This window comes from Somniosus microcephalus, chromosome 1 (assembly GCF_052327205.1).
Source record: "Somniosus microcephalus isolate GS21.2 chromosome 1, FLI_Smic_1.0, whole genome shotgun sequence".
Lineage (NCBI taxonomy): Eukaryota > Metazoa > Chordata > Chondrichthyes > Squaliformes > Somniosidae > Somniosus > Somniosus microcephalus.
Window position 1 is genome coordinate 411,151,384 of NC_140987.1, and position 11,689 is coordinate 411,163,072.

The 11,689-nt window shown below is 40.4% G+C and overlaps 1 long non-coding RNA gene across 1 annotated transcript; it reads left to right on the top strand.

Moving 5' to 3' along the window:
- Positions 1–6,127: 6,127 nt before the first annotated feature.
- LOC147125195 (uncharacterized) lies at positions 6,128–11,337 on the top strand. Its single transcript, XR_015079746.1, has 2 exons — positions 6,128–6,636; positions 9,473–11,337. It is a non-coding gene; the product is annotated as an uncharacterized LOC147125195 (long non-coding RNA).
- The last annotated feature ends 352 nt before the right edge of the window (positions 11,338–11,689 follow it).

The following is an 11,689-nucleotide window of genomic DNA, read 5'->3' on the forward strand; positions in this document are numbered from 1 at the left end:
TAGACCTGTCCATTGTTGCCCCGAAGCCCTGGAGAGTCCTGTCCATTGTTGCCCCAAAGCCCTGGAGAGTCCTCTCCATTGTTGCCCCGAAGTCCAACATACTCTTAGCCAATGTATCTATTGACTGAGGCATCTTCTCCACTGCAGCCATCAGCTACGTGTGTCTGAGCCGGGCCTGTTTGCTCATTTCACCCAGGCGACGCACCTCCTCTGCACTCTGAGCAGCAGTCATAACTACCTGCCTTGCCCTCCGGGGAGACGGTGGCCAAACTTGCCTATCCCCCTTGCGTTGCTGCATGCCGCTTGTTCCGGCAACTGGTTCATCCTCAGAGCACCCACCCCTCCCCTCCAGGGGACTACTATCCCCAGTCTGTAGATGTGTCCGCTCCCCGGATTCTGCAATGGCTGGTCCGGATTCCTCCTGCTCCTCGCCTCCGGTGGCACTGGCACTGGCACTGGCAGCTTCAGTGCGTTGAGCCCGAGTTGGTGCTGATTCATCTGAAAGCAGGGAGGTGGAAGAGTGGCTTTAGCAAAAGGACAGGTTTGCGGAAAGGCATGCCAGATTGCGGCAAGGCTCTGACATGGCTGCACACTGAGGAAGCATGCTGGCGGGGGGACCAAGTGGAAGGCAACAGGTGAAAAAGGTGAGAGTCTTACCCTCGCTGTCGGAAATGGGGTCGGCAGATGCAGTGGTCACAGGACCAGACAGACGTCCTCCAAGAATCTGGTGCACTCTCTCCTCCAGATCCATGAGAGGGACCACTTGTGGAGGCCCGCCACAGGTTTGAAAGTGATCCCTTCACCTGGCCGCCAGCTTGGCCTGGAGAGGAAAGAAGGGGAAGTTGTGTTACATGAGGCCTTGAGGCATCATCGCATGCCCCCCATGATGAAAGAGCCCTTACATGAGGCCTTGAGACATCTGTCCATGTGTGTGCCCAGAAAGGGCCATGGGTGCTTGCTGACAGATGGCCATTGGGGCATCATGGCAACAGGGTGCCCGAAGTCAGCTGCAGATGGAGGGAATCAGAAGTTTGCTAAACCATCACTCACCCTAACGATCCGTGTGAGGTCGTTGAATTTCTTCCTGCACTGAACAGGGGTCCTGGTTGCCATGCTGCTGGAGTTGACCCTCACAGCAACCTCCCTCCAAGATCGTCGGTAAGCCTTCTGATTCAGCCTCTTGCCATTGTCCGGATACAGGACATCTCGACGGCGCTCAACTGCAGCCACCAACTGGTCCAGAGCCTCAGTGCTGAAGCGCTCTGCTCTCTGTCTAACCTTCTCCATGCTCACCAAGTTTCTAACGCCAGAGAAGGGCGAGCGCCGATTCTGAGGCCTACAGGGCGTTGGGTGTGGCAGCTCAGGCTGACTGACCCACCCCTTTAAGAGCCGGTCGGCGCCTGGAAGTCTCGTGGTTTCCCGTAATTGAGATCACCTGCGCTGCGCCCGTCTGCATCGATATTGAGTAGCGCCTGAACTTTTGCACCTTAGGAGCACCGTGCAGCGGCTGAATTTGCGCCTCAATCCCCTTTGGGGGCGATGCAACCCAATATCTCACCAGGCAGCGATAAGTTTCGTCTGGCTATAAGCTTTGCGCACCGCCAGTTCTAGCGCCTCAAGCGGGGCTATACCCAATTTCTAGGCCATTAAGAGGTATTCAAGACGAGACGAGATGGTGATAAGACTAGTAAAGAGACAAAAGACGGCTCTAGATGTTTATTAAATGGATGCAATGTGAAGTGTGAAATGCGCTGGCAGAATGAGAGACAGCTGCCATGTGGGAGAGAAAAAAAGGGGGAAGGGCACAAAACAAAGGTGTGGATAAAAAATATATAAAAATGTAATGGGGCCGAGGTTATGATCTGAAATTGTTGACTCTATTTCTCTCTCCACGGATGTTGCCTGGCCTGCTGAGTTTTTCCAGCATTTTCTGTTGTTATTTCGGATTTCCAGCATCCGCAGTATTTTGCTATCGTACTTATGTAAAGAACGACCTTGTTTGCTCTGGGCGCGAGTCCTTGCTGCCTGCTCAGGACAGCTGGTTAAAATTGCAGATGTTGCGATCATGGTGGCTTTCGGACAGGTAAGAGCCAGTTCAAGTCATCCTCGGTTCCGAGGGACCACCTAAGAAGAAGAGCCAGGGCAATTTTAACTGCCCACCCGCCAGGTTTCTGCTGAGCGAGTAGGGTTAAAATCACCCCCAATCAAGACTTCCCAGTGATTCTCTCCTAATCTAAACACACACTTGGCTTTCTCTGTGTTAGAAGCTTTCTGGTATTTAGAGATACAAAATCATGAATATCATGCACAAAAATATACAGTTTTCTCTGCTCCTCTCCTGGGGCTAATTTCTTCACTTTTGGAATATTGGATGGCAATTCTGCTAATAAAGCAAGTAACTAGCAGCCTTTGGTGTGACCGTGAAGTGGGCCGTACTCTCAGCTGCATCGTAATTTAACCCCCTGTGCTACTTGTGCTAGCAGCAAAAAATAAACTAATTAGCACCCTGGTTGTTGCTTTAACAACCTTAATTATTGAGATAAAAGTGGTTAAAAGTAGCTGTGGCTGCCAGCATAATCATGTAGAGTTGAAGAATTAGAGGTAATATGGCAGCTCCCTGTAGAAGGAAAGCTTGCTTCAGTGATTGTGCCGTGGCTGTTCTTGTTGTAGAACCAGTTCATCTTTGAAAAGAAAGAATTTGCATTTATATAGTACCTTTCACAACCTCTTGACATCCCAAAACATTTTACAGTCAATTAAGTACTTTTTGAAGTGTAGTCACTGTTGTAATGTAGGAAACACATCAGCCAATTTGCGCACAACAAGGTCCCACAAGCAGTAATGAGATACTGACCAGATAACCTGTTTTAGTGATATTGTTTGAGGTATAAATATTTACCAGGACACCAGTGGCTGGACTGTAAACTGAGAAAGCATTCATCAATCGAGTGCAGTGTTTAACATTTGCTGCCAGGTGAAGACAGAATACTGTTAGAGCCTGTTGTGAAGACCGCAAGCAATAGGTGAGTGCGTGATTGGAATGAGGAGAGTTGGTACGGTGCTATTGATGCAAAAACATGTGGTGCAGGGTAGGGAAGTGTTCAGAGTGCTAGGGGAGGGTGTAAGCACTGTGGCTAATTGTAATTCTGAGAAATGGAGGTAAAAAGACCTGTACTCACCCTTGCTGCTCTGGTCAGATCATTCAACCATTTCCTGCACTGAATCCAGGTCATGGGGATGATGCTCTGGGAATTTACTATATCTGCCACTTCCCGCCAAGTTTGCTGCAGATTATGTTTTGGCACCTTCTTACCATCAATTGGAAAAGTATCTCCCTCTATGTCCTCATCTCCTAAACCAGCACTTCAACAGTTGAGAATGAGATCCTAGGTGCTCTAATATGACTCATTGTGCAACCTTTGCACAAAGCCATCAAGAAATATTAACAACTTCAATGCAACCTCTCTTTAAGAGGTGCATTCACACTATAAATAGTGAGTGGGCAGCCCACAGGAAATCCTACCCTCCAAATGTGTGGGCTGTCTGTCACTGATTCAATCATGTGGGCAGCTTACCAATCATATTGAAATTAGGCCGAACACTGGGTGCCTTGCTCACCGCCCACCCAAAAATCACTACCAGTTAAAATCCCCCCTACGCTTTTTTACAGCTGTATGTTCACACACTTTTTTAATTCACCTAATGTGCTGGGCACTTTGGTATAATTACATAGAATTACATAGAATTTACAGCACAGAAACAGGCCATTCAGTCCAAATAGTCTGTGCCGGTGTTTATGCTCCACACGAGCCTCCCCCACCACGCTTCATCTAATCCTATCAGCATATCCTTCTATTCCTTTCTCCCTCATATATTTATCTATCTTTCCCGTAAATATATATATGCTATTCACCTCAACTACTCCAAGTAGTAGTAAGTTCCACGTTCTAACCACTCTTAAAGAAGTTTCTCCTGAATTCTATATTGGATTTATCATGAATTTATTGGAATTCATCTTCTCTCATCTGAATGCAAAGGTGAATACACTTATCTTGTCACTTCTCCTGATATTACTAAATTTCTTATGCATGTACACGCTCTGCTAAATCCATCAACGCACTTGGATCTGAGATTTAACAGTAGAGTGGCCTTCAGCTCCAAAGAGGGCACCCTGCAGCAGGACCTCCAGTCAGTCATCAGAAAGGAACAAAGTCTTCCCCAGTGCCCTCATTGCACATATTTTCAAATCAAACCTTGCACACCTCGTCACAGCAATGAAACTTCTCAAAGTTAATTGACAAAAGAAATGTTCTAACCTTAAGAGCGAGCAGCAGCCTTTGAGAGCTGTTACCTCACCCAATTTCGTATCTCCTAGCCAGGCCTCCTACTGTAGGCCTGACTCCTTGAGCATTTTTTGTATGCACAAGCAGCATATGGAAATAAGGGGAGGAACTTGTCTCGCTAAATTTGGCAAGGTTAGCACCATCCCCATTGCACAGGAGAGCTGGACCTGTTTCTGGTTGAGGTGGAGATCACGTCATGCAAGAGGTAGGTACCCTGTAATCTAAATCAGGGTCAATGTGGTCTCCTGGACTAGTCTTGATCGCCTAAAGGGGTTGGAGAGGAATGTTTCAGATTTTTTTCACCTCTAAGTGGCCTGGGTCTCTCTCTGTTTTTTTGACTCTCCCAGGTGATTACATGGCTCCGGGTGGGTAAGTAGTGTTATGAATAAGACATTACGGCTGTATATAGTACAGTTTAAATGGACCAGCTGTTCTTTTCCTGTCCAACATTTTCATCTGTTCATATCTGCCACAGGCAAACACAGCCTCAATTTAGCTGGTCTTAAAAAAATTCAGGCTTGCCAAAACCCATTCATATTAACTGTGCATTTTCCATCGGTTGTGCTGAGCAGTTTTGTGCCTCTGCTGTAGTTTTGGCTAACTCAGTTAACACTAGCATTCTGACGATGCTCTGCAGTCACCGGCACTTAAATCAGCTTAACCAGTAAGCAGCTGATTAAATACCTCCTCACCCTTTCCTGGCCAATGCACAATGCAGCCTCTCCTGCACAATGTGGTGCTCAGAATATAATATGCTACATAAATAATATTAGTGTTTTTTTGTCAATTTTTGTGCTCATTGAGGTGAGGGATTTTAATGCTGGGGAACGGTATGTTTTGCATTTCAGGCACCCAGTGACAGCATCAAGTACCTCAGGTCAGGTATAATGTAACTCGATGTAGAATAAAGCTGCCTGTACTGTGCCCAGCAATGTGATTTGGCACCAACCTAAGAGGAGCACCCTTGACTACACCGATGTTGCATTTTGATAGTACCTTTATTAGTCCCATTCATTAATCTTAACCCAAAAGCATTACTATGCAGCTGTTCGAAATGCCAGTGTGTGTTGAACACAACTCTGCTCAGAGTGCCAGTTTTGACCTGAATGAAGCAAAAGCACTAACATTCTGTTATGGCACTAATAGTCTGACCGGCACTGCATGGGAGATTGCACGGATTAGATTAGCAGTACACATCAGAGATCATGGGATTACTACCTTCTGCTATACTGTTCAGTCGGCAACATGTTCAATTTGGGCTACTGGGAAATTGACCACTTTATCCAGATTCCATTATTATCCCTCAATACATAGCGTGCTCCATTACCACAAAGTTGGGCATTAAAGGATGTCGAGAGATGACAGGATTGGGCCCATTAGTGATGTTCTCCAGGATTTAGTAGCCAACACTCATTGTCTTGGCTCACACATCAAGAACAGCTATTTGGGCGAACAGCCAGCGTTGTGTTCAGCCAGTCAACGCCTTCAGAAGTGGGAGGAAACAAAAAGGGGAGAACATTAAAAACACTCAAGATTTCACAAAGCAACAAACATGATCTAGCCTGGCGTTTGTTTTACAATGCAGTTTGATTTACTTATTCCTAAAGGCGTTGCCTTCTACTGCTATGCCCACAATTGGTATATCAGGATTTATATTCCCGGGCAATAAATAATTGTGTAATGTATCTTCAACTAAACTAAGCTTCTCTCACACTTTGCTATGTGATCACGTCAATGTTATCTATATGCATGATCACATAGAGAAGTGTGAGAGAAGCTTAGTATATAGATAACATTGGAGTTTGAACGGGGCTTGTCTTTTATCTAACTATGAATCCAACTACACAGAAATCCCAGAAATATGTTACCTTTCAATGTAACTGAATTAAACCCCCCGCCCCCCGCCTTGCCAGCACCATTTGGTATGGAGCTCTTGGTCTCCAACAAATAAATCTGCTTTGTTGCGTTCCTTACTGCATCCCTGTTTCTCTGAGGCTCTCTGTCTCCACCTCCCTTGTTATCTGAATCATGTCATCTCTTCCCGTATTGGACCGTACCACTCTATTCACGTGATGTGATCCTGAATAAACTAAAGTAAAGTTGAAAAGAGAGAGCAAGGGAGATACCGGTAGGATTCATCGCTGAATGTTGATCAAACTGGAATAATGCTGGGTCATTTTAACGCCAGCGCGAAAACCTGTGATACTGCAGCAGTGGAGATCGCCTGTTCAGCAGTGTCTAGCCGTTAAACATTCTTCTATCTGCTGCAGATCTTTCAAACACAGCATCTCAGGTAATGATTTTATCATTCCGAGTTATCTTTTTAAATGAAAATTTGCATCGTTATTGGTTTGATATGAAATGCTGTAACAGATAAGTCGGTGTTGATAATGTAAAAAGACAGGTAATGGATCATTTGTATTTTATGAAATGCAAAACTATGTTTTAAAACCAGATCGTATTGCAATTTACGATGTACGAATCCCGAGTTAGAACATGTAAAATATAGATTCTAGTTCAAATATTCCGAGGCTTCAGTAAATCTTCAGTAATCACATGTATCTCAAATGCATCTTCGGTGTTACCGGGATTAAATATCTGAACCATTTAATCAATTTATATTTCTTAAAATATCTTACTAATATATAAACTCCTAAAGGGGTTGGATTATTTTATTTCCTATCATGTATTCATCATCCCGTGTATATATGTCATATATAAACATGTATTCCCCATGGCTGTTTGACCGTGATGCAAAACTGCTGCACATACCTACACATATTTATAAGTCTAGATTAGTTTGTTTATGTATATAGAAATGCTATTTTGCTCCTCATACAATAATAAATTAGCCATTTTGCTTATACAGTATTTAGATTTACAAAAGTTTTTTTAAGAATTAGATTCAGTAATTAAAAGGTTAATATGTAGCAGACTGAATTAGTTCCGTGTGGGAAAATGGTTTGTATTTGTCTCATTGGACGCTGGATATTTGAAAACGTACAGAAATAAATGCAGTACCATCTCAATTGTTCACCCTACTAATCTGTTCCCTTGGTGCGGACTATGAAATGGTCTGTGCCGACACAAAACTGTACTTTGATCTATATAACTATGTGTTAAACAAACACTGGCACATAGGAATTCTCAACATCAGCTTTACATAAATAAAATTCTATTCAACTTTTATTCTTACAATTGAAGAATTACCCCTATGAATTTAAGATTATCAAAACATAATGTTTAACGAGAAAATAGTTACCCTCCCAACCCTGTACAAATGCTTCTTTCCAAAAGTGTTATTTGATTTATTGACTTTAAGTTCTACTCAGACATGGAAGTTTTCAGTAAGTGTTTTCGATACTAATTGGTTAAACAACCGAATGGCAATGTTTCTGGTGAAACGATAGCTTGACTTTCTACAGTCATCAACAGCACAGTAAAATCAGCAGATACCAATGTTCAGAGGGAAAATATCTGAATAGAGCAAAGCCATCTGCACTGGGGTGTGTTACATTGCAACCCCCAATGTCTCAGCATGTCTTCTTAGTTATTAATACACCAACATATATAAAAAGTGCATAGATAATAATAGAACCAGAATGCTCTTTTAAAAACAATACCTCAAACTGTTCCTAATTAGAGCACATGTGGTGTACTTATATTGTAATATAAGAAGTCTTATTAGTAAAAAATCATCTGCATTTAAAATTGAATAGTTCTCGGTTCTCCTTGGATACAATAGACTTTGAATAATTGCATACCCAATTCAATCATTATTGTGAAGTAACTTCAATTTCTACTAAATTACTTTTCACCGGCTGCATTGAAATTTAAATGAAGTACAAAATTGGTGCCTAGACATAGCACACAGTAAAAGATTATTTTAGCGAAAAGATAATAAAAGGAAATGTTATAAATGTTTCTCTTCTATCCAAGTATCTCACCAAAATTTTATTGTACAGCAGCATATTAGTGAAAAAAATGAAGAATGTTTTCTGTGCTACGTTGTGGTGACCATCCTTCGACAAATCACTGCTGAAACAATGGTTAGCATTTAATCAGGTAAAAGGACTTTATAGTATAAACCAGTTTTGTGCAAAATTAAGCACATCATAAGGCAGTTCTCAATTTCAAATTTAAGTCTTATTTACCATATTCTGTACTTTATTTGCAAATTTCATATTTGCTACAAGTCCTTGCACTTTCCAAGTCTTTTTTCTGCACAGTTCCTCAGTGATCATTTTTCCTAAAGATGGTGAGCACAACATGACTGAAACCTTTTTTTAAACTCAGTAACTACATAAAAACTATCAATATTGTAAATGATTTTATCAAGTAAATATAAATGTTTAATATAAAAAAATTATAGTTTCAGTTGGCCAATGAAAATCAAATGCACTGAAGTAGAGATATAGTAAATTTATTTCATGAATTCCACAGAAATTTTCACCTAGGCTGATCAAGCTAATTAATTTTAGTAATATATATTAGATGGTTCCATTTTCGACAACTTGATTAAGCCTGTCAGGCTACTGATAATGTGCCTTTGCCTAATGAGAGCACCCTTTTATTGCACCAGTGTGACATTTTCATTTCCCACATTCTCTATCCTTGGGGCTTTTCTGATTGAAATGCCAAGTTGATGTCTTTTCTTTTGAACTTGTGTCCACTAGAAAATGCTACGAGACTACCCAAACTCATTTCATATTGAATCAGTAACAGCTGTCAGAGAAATAACGTCAAAGTCTCATCTGTCTGGGCTGAATTTCGTCTCAGTTCCCAGGGTGAAAGGACAGTATTCCACCACAGTCCAGTTCCCTAACGAGATTTCATTCTGATAGCTTCACAATTACTAGATAGATAAACAGAGAAGATACTTAGATTTGAACATTATTAATGATATTTTTCCATATTCACACGTAACCTACTTGCTCCATGGTAACATGCAACAATATTCTTGATTTGAGTGCCAATAGAATTTTACAATAAATTATGCAGCTAGCAATGCTGTTAAAATATTTCACTTCTCAGCTGTACATTTTGTCTAAGAAAAATATTATTGATTTTATATGCAGACCAAAACAGAATCAAACCTACACTTTAAATGGAACCTTTTCCTTTTCCAGGCTGTCTCCTCAAGCATCATATTTGAAACTCAACACTTTTCCTAACAGGAGCCTTGAAATTATGTGTGGTCCCAACTGCAGGACTACTTAAGACCAGCTAGAAAATAACAGAAGAATCCAGCACTTTGACAAAGCTGGTTTGTGACAATGGAAGGCCTCTCATGCTGATTATATCATCTGTCATGAACACTTACTAATCTACCAATTTTGTCTGTGTTAATTCATTAACATTAAATATAACCTGACATTTTGTTGATGGAGACACATTGTTGAACGTATCCATTTGCAGAACTAAATCCTAAGCTCACGTTTATGCTTTATGAAGAACCTGCACGTGAGGGATTTTGAGCCTTTGTATTCAAAATGAATTCCAAATTTCATAAAGTTTCAATGCCTACATTGTTGCCAAGCAACCAAAATGAAAACATTTCAAAATTTAACTCAACTAGTGACGGGGACCCAAAGCGTCTGGAGGAAAGTATCTCTTCCTTTGTGGCACTGGTTATCCTGCTGGCTTTAATTTTCACTTTGTTATCAACATCTCTTGCAACTTTTCATTTCCATAAATGGAAACTGAAAAGCAAAAAAATACAGCGAGCCCAAGAAGAATTTGAAAGGGACCAAGGGAATTCCAAACTACATGACTCCACTTGAATGGGCCTAAAGCTCAGTCGTTGGAAGCCCAGGAAGCATCTTTTAGCACCAGGAATATTTGAAGGCAGACTGGTCTGTTTACATAAACATATTTCTGATTCTAAACTCTTTTGAAAGCAAACCATTTAGTCTTAAGCTTGCCTGCACAGACATAGTATGGGTAACATATTTTTACAAATGGAGGGGAGAAAACTGCAATTATCATATACAGTACATAAATAGTGACAACTGGTAAGATGATAAAATATTTATTGCATTTACATTGTTTTGCTGTGATTAAGCTGTAACTTTTGCATGAATGTAAATTTATATTCCTTATTTACTTGATTCTATACTGGACTGGTCACTTGAGAGGCCCACAGAGATGCTTAACTCATGTCAGCATTGACATTAGTCTAACATACAGAGTATAACATTCTATTTTCATGATTCAAGCATTTTCCAGGATCGGATTGCCTAATATCTACTGACTTCTTCCCAAAAGTTTATTTTGTTTTCCAGGCAATTTTTGGCCAATCCTTTTTGTGCTTCGTTAAAAATTATTTTCCATGAGAAAAGATGCAATATAAAAATACTTTGTCCTTAAATTTCTTCTTTTTTGCTCCAGTGAATTATTTTCCTTATGGTTTCATGGGAGAGAAAGGAATATAAAATGAACATATATAAATATTATATATATACTACAGTACTTTTGCACACAATATTGTTTATAAAGAAATATTATTGAATTGCTTTTTCCTCAATTACCTTAATAATACTCAATATTTATTATCATTTTAAAGAATATATGCATCTTGCAAATGCAGAGTAATAGATAATATCTAATTTGCTACAAGACATGATGTTCTTTGGTTAAAATATGTGAATATTTCTCTTTATTGAAAGCTTAAGCAATAAGATCAAATGATAATTTAAATGATGAAGGCCCATGGTTTCTTATGCCCAGGTTTCATTGGAATCTGATTATACAAGAATAGGTGAAATGGAAAATATGAATGTACTTATCCTTAATGAAAATTAAATTGATCTTACTATGTCCTCTGTGAGTTCTTGTGAGGTGATGGTAAGTGTTTTAATTCTAGTATTTTTTCAAAAGTTATGTTCAATATATATCTTTCTGGAGCAACTACATAGAGAATAGTGCACAGGTGTGGTATTCTATTTAACCTAAGTGTATTATATTTAAAATAAAATTATTACACAGTTTTTAACTTTTAGTTTCTGCTGTCTACTATTTGCATGCTATATTTCTTGTGGTACCAAAGGCTAATAACTGGTATCTCATTACATATTCTCTAAATGCAAACAAAAACAATCAAGGAAACTGTCAGTAACTGGAAAGCGAAAAAAAAAAACAGGTTAACATTTCAGTTCTTCATCACAACTGGAAAGGGAAGGCAGAAGAGCCCCTTTAACGGACTGACCAAAACAAAGGCCTATAAATTCATTGACGCTGCACCTGTTTTACAGGTGTAATGCAGGCACCTAAGTGTCCAATAATGTGGGCTGCCTGTGCGCCCATTCCATGCCAAAAGTGCAGCACCCACCATGTTGCTAAAGGCT